Raw genomic sequence first — 16793 nt, forward strand, 5'->3', positions numbered from 1 at the left:
CTGCGTTTAAACCCAAGGCTGAAGTTAGCCCCAAGGCTATCCAATCTGCTTATTTCATTTTACAAGACACCAAGAGCCAAGAACTTTCACTTATCCTGTCCTTCTCAGTGTGTTTTTCCTTCAGCCCTTAAAAGCCTGCTGACATCCTGCTAGAGAGGTCCCTAATCTCTCCTTTCTGCATACTTCCTCTTTGGTGGAGCTGATGGTTCTGTGGTCAAAGTTCTTGGACAGCCTGCATTTTGGGGCCTAAGGAGAAATGGACTATAAGAGAAAAAAAGCTGTTCATCCCTTCATTCAACCAGCACCTATTAAATGCAACCAAGTGCAAGATGGGATAGGCTTTGCCATCTTGGAGGCCAGTCAAGGCACTAAAAACCACAGTCACATAAGATCTGTGTTAATGTTGCCAGTGCTGTCTCCAGGGAATAATGCAGGGAGTACCTGGACTGAGAGCTGAAGTTAATCACTGAAGCTGCTCCTTTTAGGCTAGATGGATCCATGTCCCATGGCAGGGATGTTTCCACCAAAATGGCTTGTGACTGTGATGGAATGAGCACTGTGATGGAATGCAGACTTTTTAGAAATGCTCAGCACAGTTACTCAGCAGCCACCATGTTTGGCATTTGTTTCCTGCTTCCGGTTGCAATGATATAGTCTGCACTTGGATATCTAATGTCCACAAGGGTTTCATTATTAACTTCCATGTGCAGAACTATTGAGAGATCCCAGGAATAAAGTAGGTGCACATAAGTCTAATAAATACATAGATAAATGCCATTTGATGATAATCCTGGACTTGCTAAACACTGAGCATCTACTATGAAATCTACTGTATTAGGTTTCTGCAAGGCTCTACAGAATCTGCCATTCCCTTCTCTCTATTACCAGCAGGACCGCAGCTGCTACTACCTTCCCGCTGCCAAATACTCTGCTCTTTCTCAAACCTGCCAGGTATGCACCCAACTTAGGCTCTTTGCATAGCTGTTCCCTCTGGCTAGCACTTTCTTCCTCTAGATATACTCATGGTGAACTGCTTTGCCTTTTTTCAAGCGTTTGCTCAAAGGTGATCTCAATGAAACTCTGACCACCCTTCACAAAATTATAGTCTTCCCAACTGCACTTCCCAATTCCTTCTACCTTGTTTCATTCTTTTCTATTTTCCCATTGCACAATAACATACTATATGATTTTTTAAGTGTTGATTGTTTATGCTTCCTCATTATAATGTGAGCACCATAAGAGGAGGGGTTTTTTTTGGCGGGGGGAGGTATATTTTATTTATGGATAATCCCAAATGCCTAGAACAGTCCTGCACATACTAGGTGCTCAAAAGATATTTGCTGAATGAATGAATAAATTAAGGGAATCAGATATTTAATGCCCACCTTCTAGTGGGGTTGCACCTAAACCAAATAAGACAAAAAGGGTTTTTGCCATCTTGTTCTAAAGTCTGAATCTTCAGGATCTAGACTCTGCACATTGTTTATTCACCAAATTCCAGGTTACCATCACTCTCTCCTTACATGTAATCTTCAATTTATTTCTGATAATATTTAAATAAAGTAAACATGTCAATGATCAATGACTGAAGAAGACTATTTCTATATGCTGCTAGCCTGTTTCTCAAAGGTTAGGGTGACATTTTGCTCAGATCGGCTCCTCCCCGCTCCCTCTGCCTGTGGATTTATCTGCATCGCTCATCTTTTCATTCTCACCACTCTCTTACTCTGTGGTCTCAGCCACAATTTCACCTTTTCACTCCATGGAGGTGATTCTTATATCACTTGAGTCCAGTCTCTTCTCACAGCTCTCATCCTGGACTCCCTAGGCCTACTTACACGATTCTATTTACATATCTCATTGCTATGTAAAAGTAAACAGGTCTGAAACAAAACATCTTGTCTTCCATTTGAGACTGGCTTCTCCTGACTTTCTACTTCCATTTGGGCAATCATTGCCTCCCATTCCCTAGGCTCTCAAATCCTGGCCACACTCTTTGATTCATCTCTCTAAATGGGTCCCACTCTCACCTTTATTCCTAACTTAGTCTGTTGCCAAAACTTTCCCTCTTTCTTGAATCTTTTCTCATCATTTCCATTGCTCATATCAGACTCTTAACTGGGCTCTCAACTCTAACCATTTTCGAATTAGACAATCAAGCTAGTTAGTTTTCCTAAAGTGCAATTCTGATTTTGTCACTCCCTTGCTCAGAAATCTTCAGTAGCTCGTCACTGCCTACTTTAATAAAGTACAAATTCCTTATGCTAGTATTCAAGACCCTCCAAAAACTGTTCCTTTCTCAGTTACTCTTGTGTCCCACTAACTTCCTAATATAAACCCTCTTCTAAAATCAACCACAGGTCTACCCCCAACATAAAATGTATTTTCTTGTCTCTGTGCCCATACTTTTCCCACTACTATACATTCTTCCTTCTCCTACTAAAACAAATGTTTTAATATGTCAGTGGTAAAAAATTCATTTCCCTCCCTAATGAGTCCCATCCTGCTTAAGTTTTTTGAAATTCCAGTATTGTTCTAACCATTTTCAGGCAAGCACACATATACATATACATTTATAACCATGTATAATAAAAGCATTCCATGTGCCAAGTCACTTCAGTCATGTCTGACCCTTTTGCAACCCGACGGACTGTAGCCTGCCAGGCTCCTCTGTCCATGGGATTCTCCAGGCAAGAATACTGGAATGCGTTGCCATGCCCTCCTCCAGGGGATCTTCCAGACCAAGGGATCGAACCTGTGTCTCCTGTGGCTTCTGCATTGCAGGCGGATTCTTTACCGCTGAGCCACTGGGGAAGCCCCCAAATCAGTCCATATATGTATGCTTTTCTGCAACTTGCCTTTTTTTTCAATTAAATAAAATTTGTGCATTTTTCTAACTGGTGCATATAGATTAACCATATTCTTTTTAACAGTTGTATAGTATTCTGTTGAATGGATATACCATAATTTATATAAGTTCCCTAGAAATGAACACGTAATTTTTAGGGTATTTTGTCGTTGATGTGTTTGTTTTCTAAATCAGTGTGTAGTGAGTGTCTTCGTACATTTTTCTTTGCATACATGCATAAATCTGTATGACAAATTCCCATCAGTAGCATTATTTGGCCAGAGACTATATACATTTTACATTTTCATAACTGTTAAATTGGCCTCCTAAAAGTTTGTGCCAGTTATGCTTTTACTGACAAGTGACTTTGAATGTCTATTTCTCTAACTCTTAGCTAACCAAAAGTTGTTAAACTTTTTCATCTTTGCCAATGTGATAGATTAAAACAAAAACTATTGTTTTATTACTTTCACCCAACCCTTCTCCATTTCTTACCCTCTTGGCTACATACAGTTTAAATCTCAGATTAAAAATACATCCCCTTCACAGATCCTTCGCCATCTATTTTCTCCCTTCCCCTAAACATCTACAGCTTTTTATATTGGTCTCACATTGCTTGAATTTTAGTGACTAGTTCTATACGTTTATTCCTCTGACAACTGTAGTTTGCAAATTCCTTGGAAGTTAGGATCAGGTCTTATTCATAGAAACACTGAATGTAGAGACAAAACAAGAATTTCAGGAACCATATTAACCAAGTCTCTCATTTTTACAAATAACCAGAGTATTAAGTCTTTGAAGAATGCATTACTGTTCAAAGCCCGTTTCTAGACACTCAATTAGTTATATTAATTCAACACACTAAATTTATAAGGGAAACATCATTATCCCGGTTCACTGATAAGGAAACTAAGTTCCACATGATTTACTGAGAAAAGTGCTTCTTTACTCAGAGCAGGTCCAAGACCAGGATCCATCGTCCTGGCTCCATTCACCCTCCTTCCACTGTATCTTAGTTGCCTTTCTGGTTTCCTTCACTCACTCAGCTGCACACAAATATCTGTGAATAAAATGACTCGGAAAAAAAATTGCCAGGTGTTGTTTGCGTCTCCAATACTTTGTCCACCTGATGCAAAGAACTGATTCATTGTTAAAAACCCTGATGCTGGGGACAGATTGAAGGCAGGAGGGTAAGGGGACGACAGAGGATGAGATGGTTGGATGGCATCACCGACTCGATGGATTTGAGTTTGAACAAGCTCCAGGAATGGCGATGGACAGGGAGGCCTGGCATGTTGTCGCAAAAAGTCGGACAAGACTGAGTGACTGAACTGACTGACTGACAGGAGTTTAAATACGTGCAATTAAGTAAAGCAAACCTGCTGAGTACCCAAGAGGCACAGCTAGCTCTTCACACAGCTTTCTTCCAGGACAGTTTTAACCTTTCGCTCCTCGCCCCGAGACCTCCCTACAGGACCAGGCAGAGTCAGGCTCCAAGGGAAGCACGGCTGCGCACGGCCCCTTTAAGGCTGCGGGCGGCGCGTGCCCACAGTTCTTTCAAACGAACCAATGGAAGGACAATGGGCGGTCCGCCCAGGACCAATAAACAACGAGGACACTGCGGGGTGTGCGGCGGCCCAAGCGGTTTCAAACGGCTTAGAGCAACCTCTCGGTTCTGGCCCGGCGGAGGTGAGTGGACTGTGGGCCCGACCCACCCGCCTAGGCCCCTCAGGTTCACGAGTGGCGCGCGCGGAGCGGCCCCTCGCCCCGGGCTCGGGGGGCGGGGGCTTCCGCGGACGCGCGCCTTCCTCGCCCCACAAACCCGGCGGGTCTGAGGCGGCGGAGCGGGGCGGAGGCCGGGGGACTGGCGGCAGGGAGGGCGGGGGGCGTGGGCGCTCGGGTGCGGCTGAGGCCCGGGCCGGGATCCGGGTGACCGGAGCGCGGCGCGGCGGGGTGTGGGCGGCCGCGCCCGAGGGATGCGTGCGGCGCAGGGCCGCGTCTGGCGGCTCAGGGTGTTCGGGTGCTGGGGCCGGGGAGCCTACGAGCCGGCCCTGCTACGGCGCTCCTCGCGTAATTGTCAAATGAATGAATGAATGAGAGAGAACCTCCGTGGGCTGTGGTGGTTGTGAAGGGCGCTGGTCGCCTCAGAGCGTGACAAGGACAGTGGTCCCGGGGCCTGCCCGCGCACCTGTGCCCGACCCGCGCACCTGCGGCCCCGCCGGCTTGCTGCGATTTAAAACGATTCGGATCACATCGCTCCGCCCTTCCGCCTGGCTTTCTGTCTCGGAAGGTGTCAGTAGAGTTCAGGTATATTTCCAGCTTTGAAGCTTTGGGGGACCCATACAATAGCCAGCAGTGTAGGTTAATCAGGCCTTGCTACTTTAAGGTGAGGTTTTGGTAAACTAGATTCTTACTTTTTAAGCTCTTAACCACTGTGGCTGTCGAGATAGCTACCCTGCCATTGTGGTAATTGTCAGGCCGGGTTTAAACGTGTCCGTTTTTGTTTCTGGGATAGAAAATGGTGAAAATCGTGTGGCCAGAGCGGCTACTATGTGTTAGAAAATACACTCATGTTGATGAATCTTAGCAATGAGTTTTTCATTCAGCGGCAATAGAGGAAGAAGAGGTTTTTGCAGAACTTGCCCCAAATTTATGCATGGCTCCAGTTTAATTCTTATGGGACTCAAGCCTTCAAGTGTTGGCCCAGAAATGCTCCCTGTCTTATTTTATGCATAATTATAGTAATTGAAAACTCATTTTGAGAGAGGTGAACTCCTCCTTTCTCCGTTTTTATCACCCTGAAAAGTCCTTCTTTGACCTAAAGAGCTGATAATGAAGGTAACCATCTTTGAAACTTAAGAAATTGTAAAAGATTTGGATTTTTCTTAAATGGATAAACTGTAATGTTTTTATAAAATGACATAGAGAAAGGTGAAATCAATATATATTTGCCAACATAAACATAATGGGTAAACTCATGAGAAAAAAATTTACACAAGTTTTTATAGTTTGTTCACTCAGGCAACAGCAAGCAAAAACATTCCTTAACAATAAACTGTATAATTTATTACTTAAAAATTTTTGATCAACAGCTTAATTTTAACAGCAGAGTTTTAACGGCAATAAATTTGAGTACCCTAATATTATGAACACTGTCTTAGGTTTTGGGAAAGCAATGAAAAATAATAAACGTATTTAATAGTGCCTTAGGTTATTGTTTAAGGTCTTGATGGGGAAGGAAAATTTTTCTTTATATTGGAGCAAAGTCAAGTTCCTTTATGCTCCATTGTCTTAATGGAGTCTCATTCATTCATTCAACAAATATTGATGCCTACCGTGTGTTAACATTGTTCTAGATTCTGGGAATACACTGGTGAACCAGAAAAAGACAAAGCCCCTGACCTAAGAGAGTTTGACAATTTTATCTCTCAAACAGTTTGCTGTAGCAAATTGTCATTTCTGTAATCCCTCTGGCCAGCTCTAGTTCTTGAACAAAATAAATGCTCAGCTACTTCTACCAGCAGTAGTTAACATTTATTGAATATTCTACTGGGTGCCATGTTTTAATTCTCACAACCTTTTACAGATGAGGAAACTGAGTCTTAGAAAGTTTATGCAGCTTGCTCAAAATCAGACAGCTGATAGCACCTCAGTTTGAACCCAAGTTAGTCTGTTCAGTGCCGTTGCACATAACTTCTGGCTGTACTGTGTGAAATAATGAGATCTGTTAGGGAGAATTCAGGACCATTTTCTGGGTAGACTCTCCCTCTTGCCTTTTTTTCTTAAATACTTCTATCAGAGACATAAGGAAATGTGAACCACAGGCATGGTGGTTTTAGAGGGAAGGTGGAAGAACAGTTCAAAATAGCATTTTTACCATGTGAGGGATGGACAGTTGTGGCAGTGGGAGATAGGACTGAATGGGGGCATAGAGTCTAGATGTGGATCTAATGATTGATGAATTCCTGGTGATCAGTGTTGGAGAGGTTTGAATTTTTTTAAGCTTTATTTCAATTACTGTAAATGCATATTTGTACCTGTAGAGTTCAGGATATGTTGCTTACCTTGTTTCTATCTAGGCGGTTGCCTTGCCCACTTGACTTATCTCAAATACTTAAAAGTTACTCTTTTTGGCCTTTGTGTGTGTTCTCTCTGCCTGGAACTTCCCACCTGCTCTCTCCTGCCTCAAGCTTGTCTTTGTGTATAGGCATCACTCAGTTCTCAACTCAAATGTCATCTCCTTAAAGAGGCATTTCCCAAGCTCCGATTAGTGTGGCCCTCTTGGTCATATTTACCTCACTTTTTTTTTTTTTTTAGCTTTATAGCATTTATTGCTATATGATAGGTCATTTATTGTTTGCTTGTATATTGTCTCATTTCCTCACAGAAATGAAAGCAGGGCACAGGAGCTTTTTTTTTTTTTTTTTCAGTCTCTGAGGTTATTTCAATGCTTCAAGCGGTGCTTAGGACAAATAAGGTGGACAGAAAATGTTTGTTGGCCAAAACTGGCATAGTTTTCTCCATGTAATAAAGTGTACAACTAACCAGTGTTTATGTGTCTTTGGATATAGCAATATCTTAGCAGACTAATTTGGAAAGTCTTCAACTAAGAATCATGGAAAAATGATAGCTTTATGTTTGTGTTGACTGAGAGAGACGATGGATCTGGCTTCCCCACCTTACTGTTTCCCCTAGTTTTTAAAACCTTTAAAATATATAGAAGTTTTTAGGGGTATTGTTTAGGTATAGAGTAGAATGCACATGTATTGGAATTTATCTGATGTTTTTCTCATAATTAGACTGGGGTTATGTCTTTTGGGGAGGAAGATCACAGAGAGAATGCCATTTTAATCGCGTCATATAAAGGGTACTATTGACATGGTTTATGACTGTTGGTATTGACCTTGATCATCTGGCTAAAGTAGTGTTTGTCTGGTTTCTCCACTACAGAGTTAACTCTCTTCCCCTTTCACTGTGGTCTTCGGAAGGAAGTAATTTTGTACAGCCCACTTAGGAAGTGAGGGATTGTGCTCCCTGTCCTTGGGGCGGAATAGCTGGATATTTTATTTGAATTTCTTCTGCGTGGAGAATTTGTCTCTCTTTCCCCATTTATTATTTTAGTCAAGGATTCATATCAGTATAAACTGAAGGGTATTTTATACTTTGAGTATATTCCAGTACTGCTTTACTTTGTTGCTCGAATTGTTCCAGCTTTATCCATTGAGTATTCTCTCAGTTGGCTTTTGTTCCCCTTTAACATTCCCACATCTGTGTGTGTGTGTGTGTTTTATTTAATTCTTTTTTTTAGCAGTTCCCAACACTACAAGATGCAATAAGCTCATCTTGTATATTTCTTGTCACAGTGCTAGAATTAGTCATTTCTCCTGGATATCCTGGGACTTTTTATTGGAGAATGGTAATAAAAACCAAGATCTGGGCAGTAAGTGTTCTCATTGCTACTGGGGTGTCATTTCTTTTAGGCACTCTCAACTAACAGAACTAATAGGTATATATACTAACTGGTGTATATAGACATCTATAGATATTCCTATATGTCGCTATCTGTTTCTATACCAAATTAAACAGGAGTTCTGTTCAGCTCCAGTAGACATATGTAGCACTATCTGAATTTTTAATCCATACTCCCATAAAAAATAACTTTATTAACTAGAAGTGCAGGGCTTCCCAGGTGGCTCAGTGGTAAAGAATCCGCCTGCCAAGCAGGAGACATGGGTGGGTTGGGAAGATGCCCTGGAGAAGGAGATGGCAGCCCACTCCTGTATTCTTGTCTGGGAAATCGCATGGACGGAGGAGCCTGACAGGCTACAGCCCACGGGGTTGCAAAAGAGTCAGACATGACTTAGTGACTAAACGACACTAAATACAGTGCTCATGTCCAGTTCCTTTTGCCTTTAGTGTTAAAGTCCATTCATTTCCAAAGTTGCTTAAGTCAGTTCTTTTTCCCCACCCGCTTCAATGAGATGGTTTCACACATTTTATGGGATTCCTCAGTCTCCCAAATGACTTTCTAAAATTAGCATGCATTGAAGTGTACTTTTTATGTTGTGAACTTCTATAAGTTTTGACATTTATAATGTTATTTATCCACCATTATACTATCGTAGAGAATAGTTTCACTGCCCTAAAAATCTCTTATAATTCACCTATTCATCCTTTCTCCCTCCCCCACCCTCTGGCAGCATTGATCTTTTTATTGTCTTCATAGTTTTCACTCTTCCAGAATGTAATATAATTAGAATCATATACTATGTAACCTTTTCAGACTGGCTGCTTTCACTTCAGTTCAGTTCAGTCGCTCAGTCGTGTCCGACTGTTTGCAACCCCATGAATCGCAGCACGCCAAGCCTCCCTGTCCATCACCAACTCCCAGAGTTCACTCAGACTGACGTCCATTGAGTCAGTGACGCCATCCAGCTGTCTCATCCTCTGTCGTCCCCTTCTCCTCCTGCCCCCAATCCCTCCCAGCATCAGAGTCTTTTCCAATAAGTCAACTCTTCGCATGAGGTGGCCAAAGTACTGGAGTTGCAGCTTTAGCATCATTCCTTCCAAAGAAATCCCAGGGCTGATCTCCTTCAGAATGGATTGGTTGGATCTCCTTCTTTCACTTAAGAGTATCTATTTAAGGTTCTCCCATGTTTTTTCTTGGCTTGATAGCTCATTTCTTTTTATTACTGAATAAGATTTCATTGTGTGTGTGTACCACAGTTTATCCATTCACCTATTGAAGGATATCTGGGTCACTTCTAGTTTTTTATAATTATGAACAAAGCTGCTATAAACATTTGTGTGTGGCATATAAATTTTTAGTTCTCCTGTGTAGATACCTACGAGTGTGATTGCTGGGCCATAGGGTAAGACAGTGTTTAGCTTGGTAAGACAATGTTTAGCTTTGTAAGAAACTGCCAAACTTTTCAAAAGTGGCAATGCCATCTTGTGTTTCCACTAGCAATGAATGGGAGTTCTTTTTGCTTGACATCCATGTCAGCATTTAGTTTCACCAGTTTTGTTTTTTTTTTTTTTAGTTTTAGCCATTCTAGTAGGTCTGAGGTATCGCACTTTTTAAAAATTTTGTTTTTCAAGACATGACTTTTTTGAAGGTAAATGATAGGGTTTTTTGTTTTTCAGTTTTTTTTTTTTTTTTTTTACAAAACCTTTAAAAAATAACCTTTTTTATTTTGTAATAATTTTAGATTTACAGAAAATTTGCTAAGATATAGCATTCTGTATACCTCTCATCTGATCTCCTCTATTGTTAATATCTTAGATGGCACATATGTCAAAATGAAGAAACCAACATTGATGCATTCCTTTTAACTGAACTCCAGGCTTTGTTGGGATATCTGTAGTTTTCTATTCACATCGCCTTTCTGATTGAGGACCCACTCCTGGGTAACCTGTTGCATCTAGTTGTCGTCTCTCTTAGTCTCCTGTGGTCTTTGACGGTTTCTCGGTCTTACTTTGTCTCCATGGTCTTGACAGTTTTGAGTCTTAGTCAGTTATTTTGTGGAATATTCTTCCAGGTTTGTCCCATGTTTTTTTTTCATTATTAGACAAGGGTTATGTGTTTTTGGAAAGAATGTCATAGAACACCATCATTTCTTATCAAGGGAATATATGATATCACTGATGATGTTAACCTTGAACTTGGTTAAGGTAGTGTTTGCCAGGTTGAGAAGTAAAGTTACTATTTTTTCCTTTCTATATGTATTCTTTGGAAGTGAGTCTCTGAGTCTAGCCCATCCTCAAAGTGGATGAGGGGCATAAATAAGTTCTGCTTACTGAAGTTGGAACAGTATCTACATAGATTGTTTGGAATTTTGTAACAAAAATTTGTCTGTTCTCCCCCATTTATTTTTCTTTTAACCAGTTATCTATATCAATATGAATATCTGTTTTATAATCTGATTCTATGTTATTTATTTTAGCTCATTCTGAGCACTTTTCTGGTACAGCAAGATGCTCCAGACCGATCTAGTATTTTCCCCATCCCAGCCGTAGAATCAGCCCTGGTTCCTTCTGTGAGACTGTGATATTTATTGATAGAAACCAAGATCTAGATGTGCTTATTTCTGGGGCGTCATTGTTCTGAGGTCCTCTCAGTAAACAGAGCTGGGTATGTATGTATACTAACTCATGCATATGCACACATATATAGTTTTTTTATTTATTTCTGTCTGTATTAAGCTAAACATGATTTCATACAGGTCTCTCCATAAGTTTCTGAGGAAACTCATGTCCCAAACAAATGTCCTCTTTGTGGTATGCTTTTTACTGAGCTCTTTCTTTTTTCTTCCATAACTCTTTTTAAGTGCCACAGAAAACTTTATTTTCACTTAATTGGTAACAGCAGTTGCTTATTCCTGGAATATGATCTTTGTTCAGAGATGCAAAGTATAAATTCTGACTTTGTTGGAATGGTCAGACATTTTTGGCATAGATATGATGTCAGATAAGCCTTGGTGACCGCTGTCTCTTCAAAGGTGATGTTTATTTTATTACGAGATTAGAAACTTGCTTCTCCAGTATCTTGATTATATTTCTTGTTGCTGTTGTTTCGTTGCTCAGTCGTGTCTGACTCTGTGATCCGATCGACTGTAGCCCACCAGGTTCCTCTGTCCGTGGGATTTTCCAGACAAGAATACTGGGGTAGGTTGCCATTTCCTTCTCCATCTTGATTATATTTCTTAGAGATTATTAATTAAAATGAGTTTTAAATTCTTTCTATGAAGATGAGGAAAAAAGTTGAATAGTCTCAAGTATGTCTTGAAAATGTTTGTTTAATCAGTCGTCTTTTTCTTTCTTCAGTCATAAGACTTAAAGTCGCATTTTATTTATCTGAAAGTTAACTGCCAGGAAATAAACCAAAAAAGTCTTTTCTGCATTCTAAATTTTATTGACTTCCTTTAAGTAGGTCCTGCTCCCTCTTTATGCTCAGTTTCACCCTGCTTCTTTAAATCAAGAGCTAAAATTAGCACTGCTTACAAGTTAACCAGAAGTGTTAGTTTGATCAGGAAGTTTGAGGAAGGAAAGCTACAGAACATTAAAATTCAAAAACGCCATATTGGAACCACTTGATTTTGATACAAGATTCCCTCATAACTCTTTGGCAGTACATCTTGAGGGTATTGCTACATTGATTGCTCAAATGGATTATCCTGAAAATTTTAAATAATTATCAGTTGATTTTGTTTAAAAGAGTGTGAAGCTTATGTATTTTCTTAGATTTATTTTACATGGAAAAAAGTTATATAAAATAATTGATATTTCAGAGACAAACCTCTAGCAAACTTGGCTATCTAGAACATCTTATTCTCTAATTCATTTTGCTGTTTCATTTCTTTTATGTATTTATTTGCAGTGTTTGTTTTTCATCATTTTGTGTCCTAATTCATTTGCTATATGAAGTCTCTCATTCTTGTGTTTTAGGTGTTTTTTTCAGTACTGTAATTCCACACTTTTCTTTTGGCCCTTTCTTATATGATACATTGCTTTAAAAAAAGAAAGTCTCATGAAAACCCCCAGTCTTGAACTAGCATGAGTTCTTCATTTGTGAGTAAAGATTAAATCCCATATCAGAAATCTCTGGGCAGTAAAAGAAAACAGTTTTTTATGCTTTAGAGGACTGCCTGCTTATTTTGACCTACATTTAATATGGGGAATTCCTCCAAGTGAAATATGGATAGTCTCCTGAGTAATATAAAATGACATTTACTTGTTTGAGAGGTGAAAGTGTTAGTCAGTCAGTCATGTCTGACTTTTTGTGACTGGTCAGGCTCATCTGTCTATGGAATTCTCCAGGCAAGAATACTGGATTGGGTAGCCATTTCCTTCTTCAAGAGATCTTCCTAGCTCCCCCAGGGGTCAAACCCAGGTCTCCTGCATTGCAGGCAGATTTTTTATTTTTATTTTTTTACCATCTGAGCCACCAGGGAAGTCAAAAGTCTGGAGCTCTACTGATTGAGTTATCCAGGCTTTACTTATTTAACTTTCAGTAAATCTGCTTTCTATAGGATAAGAAAGAATAGATTGCTTATATACCCAACAAACTTGTTTTAGATCAGAGACTTGCTTTACTCAGTCCTAAGAACCCTAAGCTAACTTAGGCCTTTCTTGAACCAGAAGATTAAAATGTGGGTTTGATTAAGTCTTAAGACAGCATATTAAAAAGCAGAGACATTGCCAACAAAGGTCTGTCTAGTCAAAGCTATGGTTTTTCCAGTAGTTATGTATGGATGTGAGAGTTGGACTATAAAGAAAGCTGAGCTCCAAAGAATTGATGCTTTTGAACTGTGGTGTTGGAGAAGACTCTTGAGAGTCCCTTGGACTGCAGGGTGATCCACCCAGTCTATCCTAAAGGAAATCAGTCCTGAATATTCATTGGAAGGACTGATCTTGAAGCTGAGACTCCAATATTTTGGCCAACTGATATGAAGAACTGACTCATTTGAAAAGACCCTGATGCTGGGAAAGAATGAAGGTGGGAGGAGAAGGGGATGATGAGAGGATGAGGTGGTTGGATGGCATCACCGACTCAATGGACATGAGTTTGAGTAAGCTCAGGGAGTTAGTGATGGACAGGGAGGCCTGGCGTGCTGCAGTCCATGGCGTTGCAAAGAGTCAGACACCACTAAGCAACTGAACTGAACTGAAGTCTGTCTAAGATCTCTAAATGACTCTGAGATGATGCTTATAATAATATTGTAATGATAGCTACTGTTTCTTGAATGCTTGCTATTTGCCATGATGGGTCTTCCCTGGTGGCCCAGATGGTAAAGAATCTGTTTGCAATGCAGGAGACCTGGATTCAGTCCTTGGAGTTGGGAAGATCCCCTGGAGAAGGGAATGGCTACCTACTCTAGTCTTCTTGCCTGGAAAATTCCATGGACAGAGAAGCCTGGAGGGCTACAGTCCATGGAGTCACAAAGAGTTGGACGTGACTGAGGAACTAACACACACACGCACAGTACTTCTTCCTTGCATAAAGTCCCTGGCTTTGTATGATGAGACCCTTTCCTGTCTGCCCTTTTTCTCAGCTTCTGTTTTGGCCACATAGGTTGCAGTTCTTTCTTTATCTTGCCTAACTCTTGTCAGCTTTCACCCACATGCCTGAAACATTCTCTTGTTATATCTAGTCATTGTGCCTAGGTCTGGCTAATCACTATTAATTTCCTTTAGTTCTCAGCCTAAATATCACTTTCTCAGGGAGACCTTCCCTGACCCTCCAGTCTGGATTAATTGCCTCTGTTACACCCTCATAGTACATTGCCACTGGGCTACTGTATTTCACTTCCTGTACTCAGTATGTAGCTAAGTGCCTAATACAGAGTAACATGTTATGATCTCACGCTACTCTGTATTAGGCACTTAGCTACATACTAAGTGTACTTATGTGGCAGGGGAATAATACAGGTATTTGGAGAGATTCTTAACATATGTAAGGCAAAATATCATTTTTCACTTCAGCAGTTCACCGTGACAATTAGTTGAATCACGTGAAGCAAGTTACTTAGCCTCTATGCCTCGGTTTTCTCATCTGTAAAATGGAATAATAATATCAATCTCAAGAGTTATGAGAAATAAACGAGTTAATGTATGTGAAGTGCTTAGAATACTGCCTGGCATGTAATGGATGCTCTGGAAATGTGTATTAAATAAGGAACCACATGAAGATGGTACTGTAATGATGGATGATAAAACTGAGACTCAGCTAGTATATGGCAAAACAAGTGCTAGAACTCAGCTCCAACTCCAACATCCAACATGACAGTTTTGGTTGAATTTAATTTTGACTAGAGTGCTCTATAATAAGATTTATTGCAAGCAACTGCTCTCCTCTCATGACTTTACCAAATGAATGATCTAAAGTTAAAATTTCCTTCTTTTAATGGATTTTATAATCAAAAAGTAGGTACTAAGAAAACAGTGACAAAAATCTTCTAAATTTTTGAGATCTATTACTTACTAATTTTTCACTTCAAAAAAGGGTTTGCTTTAGAATTCTATTAATCTCTTATATCATGTTTCCCTTTCACATTTTAAATACATTCAGCATGCAAAATTTTATTTATAAACTCAGAACACATTTATTATATATTTAAGAGTTCTATAATTGGATGAAATTGTGCTGTTTTAGGAATTATGTGTTAGAGGACAAAGCACTCTGCTAGATGCTGGGCAATAAATAAGATTCAGATCTCTCAAGGGAGATACGATGTCCAAAAAATATGAAGGGGAGGAAGTGAGGCTTATGGGATATGTATAGACAGATTCAGCTTTAAGGTGCCAGGCTGGAATTTTAAAGTTTTAGAGCTTTTAAAAACATTTTGATAAAAAATATTGAAGCTTGTTGTTCATTAAAATAAAAGACAAAGCTATGTATTAAAATGAAAAGTAAAAATTCTTTAGCTAGTCCCATATACATTCTTCTAAAAGTGGTCATTGTTAACAATTTTCTGTGGATCCATCCAGAAAATTTTTATGTGCTTTCAAACATGTATTAGTTTTCTATGACTACCAAAACAAATGACCACAAATTTGGCAGCTTAAAACAACAATAATTTATTCTCTCACAGTTCTGGAGTTGAGTCTAAAATTGAGGGTGAGTAAGAGTTTGGGGTTAAAATATACACTGTACTATAAGATAACCAACAGGGAACTATACTTGTAATAGCCTACAATGGAAAAAAATTTTTGTACACACACAACTGAATCCCTTTGCTGTATGCTTGAAACTAACAACATTGTAAATCAACAATATTTCAGTAAGAATTTTAGAAAAATTTAGGAAGAGGCTTCCTGGAGGCTGATACTGAGGCACGGCCGTGTTCCTCCAGAGGCGCTGGGGAACGCTGGTTCTTGCCTCTTCCACTTCTGGCAGCTGTCGGTGTCCCTTGGCTGGTGTCGCATCCCTCCAGCCTCTTACAGTCTTGCTCGTCTCCGTCTTCACATCACCGTCTCCTCTGAGTGTGGCAGCTTTTCATCGGTCTCCCTCTTGTAAGAATACATGTGGTTGCATTCAGGCTGACTCAGATGATCCAGGATGATCTCCCTGTCTCAAAATTCTTAATCACATTTGCAGAGACCCTTTTCCCAAATAAAACAACATTTATAGTTTTGGGGGATTACAGCCCAATATCTTTGAGGGTCATTACCACCAATGTGTATGACCCTTTTTTTATATTTTTACTAAACACACAGAAAAGGAGTTAGACTTCATATGCTAGCTTCCAAAACTGTTTCTAAAACTTCATAATAGATTTTCTCCACATCAGTATTTAAATATTTTTTTCTTTAAATACCTACAGAGCATTTTGAACAGACAAGTTTCTCACTTTTTAAAAACTGTAATATTTTTTAAAAGCATGTAACATAAAAATTACCATCATAATTTTAAACTAGTGGTTACATTCAGTTATTGTGAAAGATATCTCTAAAGCTTATGAATCTTGCAGATCTGATACTGTATCCATTGAACAACTTTTCTTTTCCTCTTTCCCTGGCCCCTGATACCCACCATTCTACTTTCTGTTGCTGTGAATTTTACTAGTTTAGTACCTCCTGTAAGTGGACTCATACAGTATTTGTCTTTTTGTGGCTGGCTTGTTTCATTTAGCATGGTATCCTCAAAGTTCATCCATATTGTGGCGTATAACAGGATTTCCTTCCTTTTTAAGGCTAATATTCCACTGTATGTGTTTACCACATTTTGCTTATCCATCCATCCGCTCATTCTTTAGTGGACGTTTGGGTCGCTTCTGTGGCTTGGATCATGAGTGTGTAAACTTGAGCCCCAGTTTTCAGTGCTTCTGGAGGTAGATGCGCCCACCCTCGGCCACACACTGAATGGCGGGCGATGGGCCAGGACAGCCGCTGCTCTGTTTTAAGGTTTGAGCAGCCTCCAGACTGTCTTCCGTAGCTGTTGCAC

At 39.9% G+C, this 16793-nt stretch overlaps 1 protein-coding gene across 5 annotated transcripts in view; it reads left to right on the top strand.

The window, feature by feature from the left end:
• The window catches only part of CKAP5 (cytoskeleton associated protein 5), a 96119-nt gene continuing 83792 nt past the window's right edge, over nt 4467–16793 (top strand). For 4 of the 5 annotated variants that reach the window (XM_018059131.1, XM_018059133.1, XM_018059134.1 and 1 more), the window contains exon 1: nt 4467–4537. The gene's annotated coding sequence lies outside the window, so the exon portion shown is untranslated. The remainder of the gene's footprint in view (nt 4538–16793) is intronic. The other variant, XM_013969878.2, reaches the window with a different exon arrangement.

The sequence above is a fragment of the Capra hircus genome, chromosome 15 (assembly GCF_001704415.2).
Source record: "Capra hircus breed San Clemente chromosome 15, ASM170441v1, whole genome shotgun sequence".
Lineage (NCBI taxonomy): Eukaryota > Metazoa > Chordata > Mammalia > Artiodactyla > Bovidae > Capra > Capra hircus.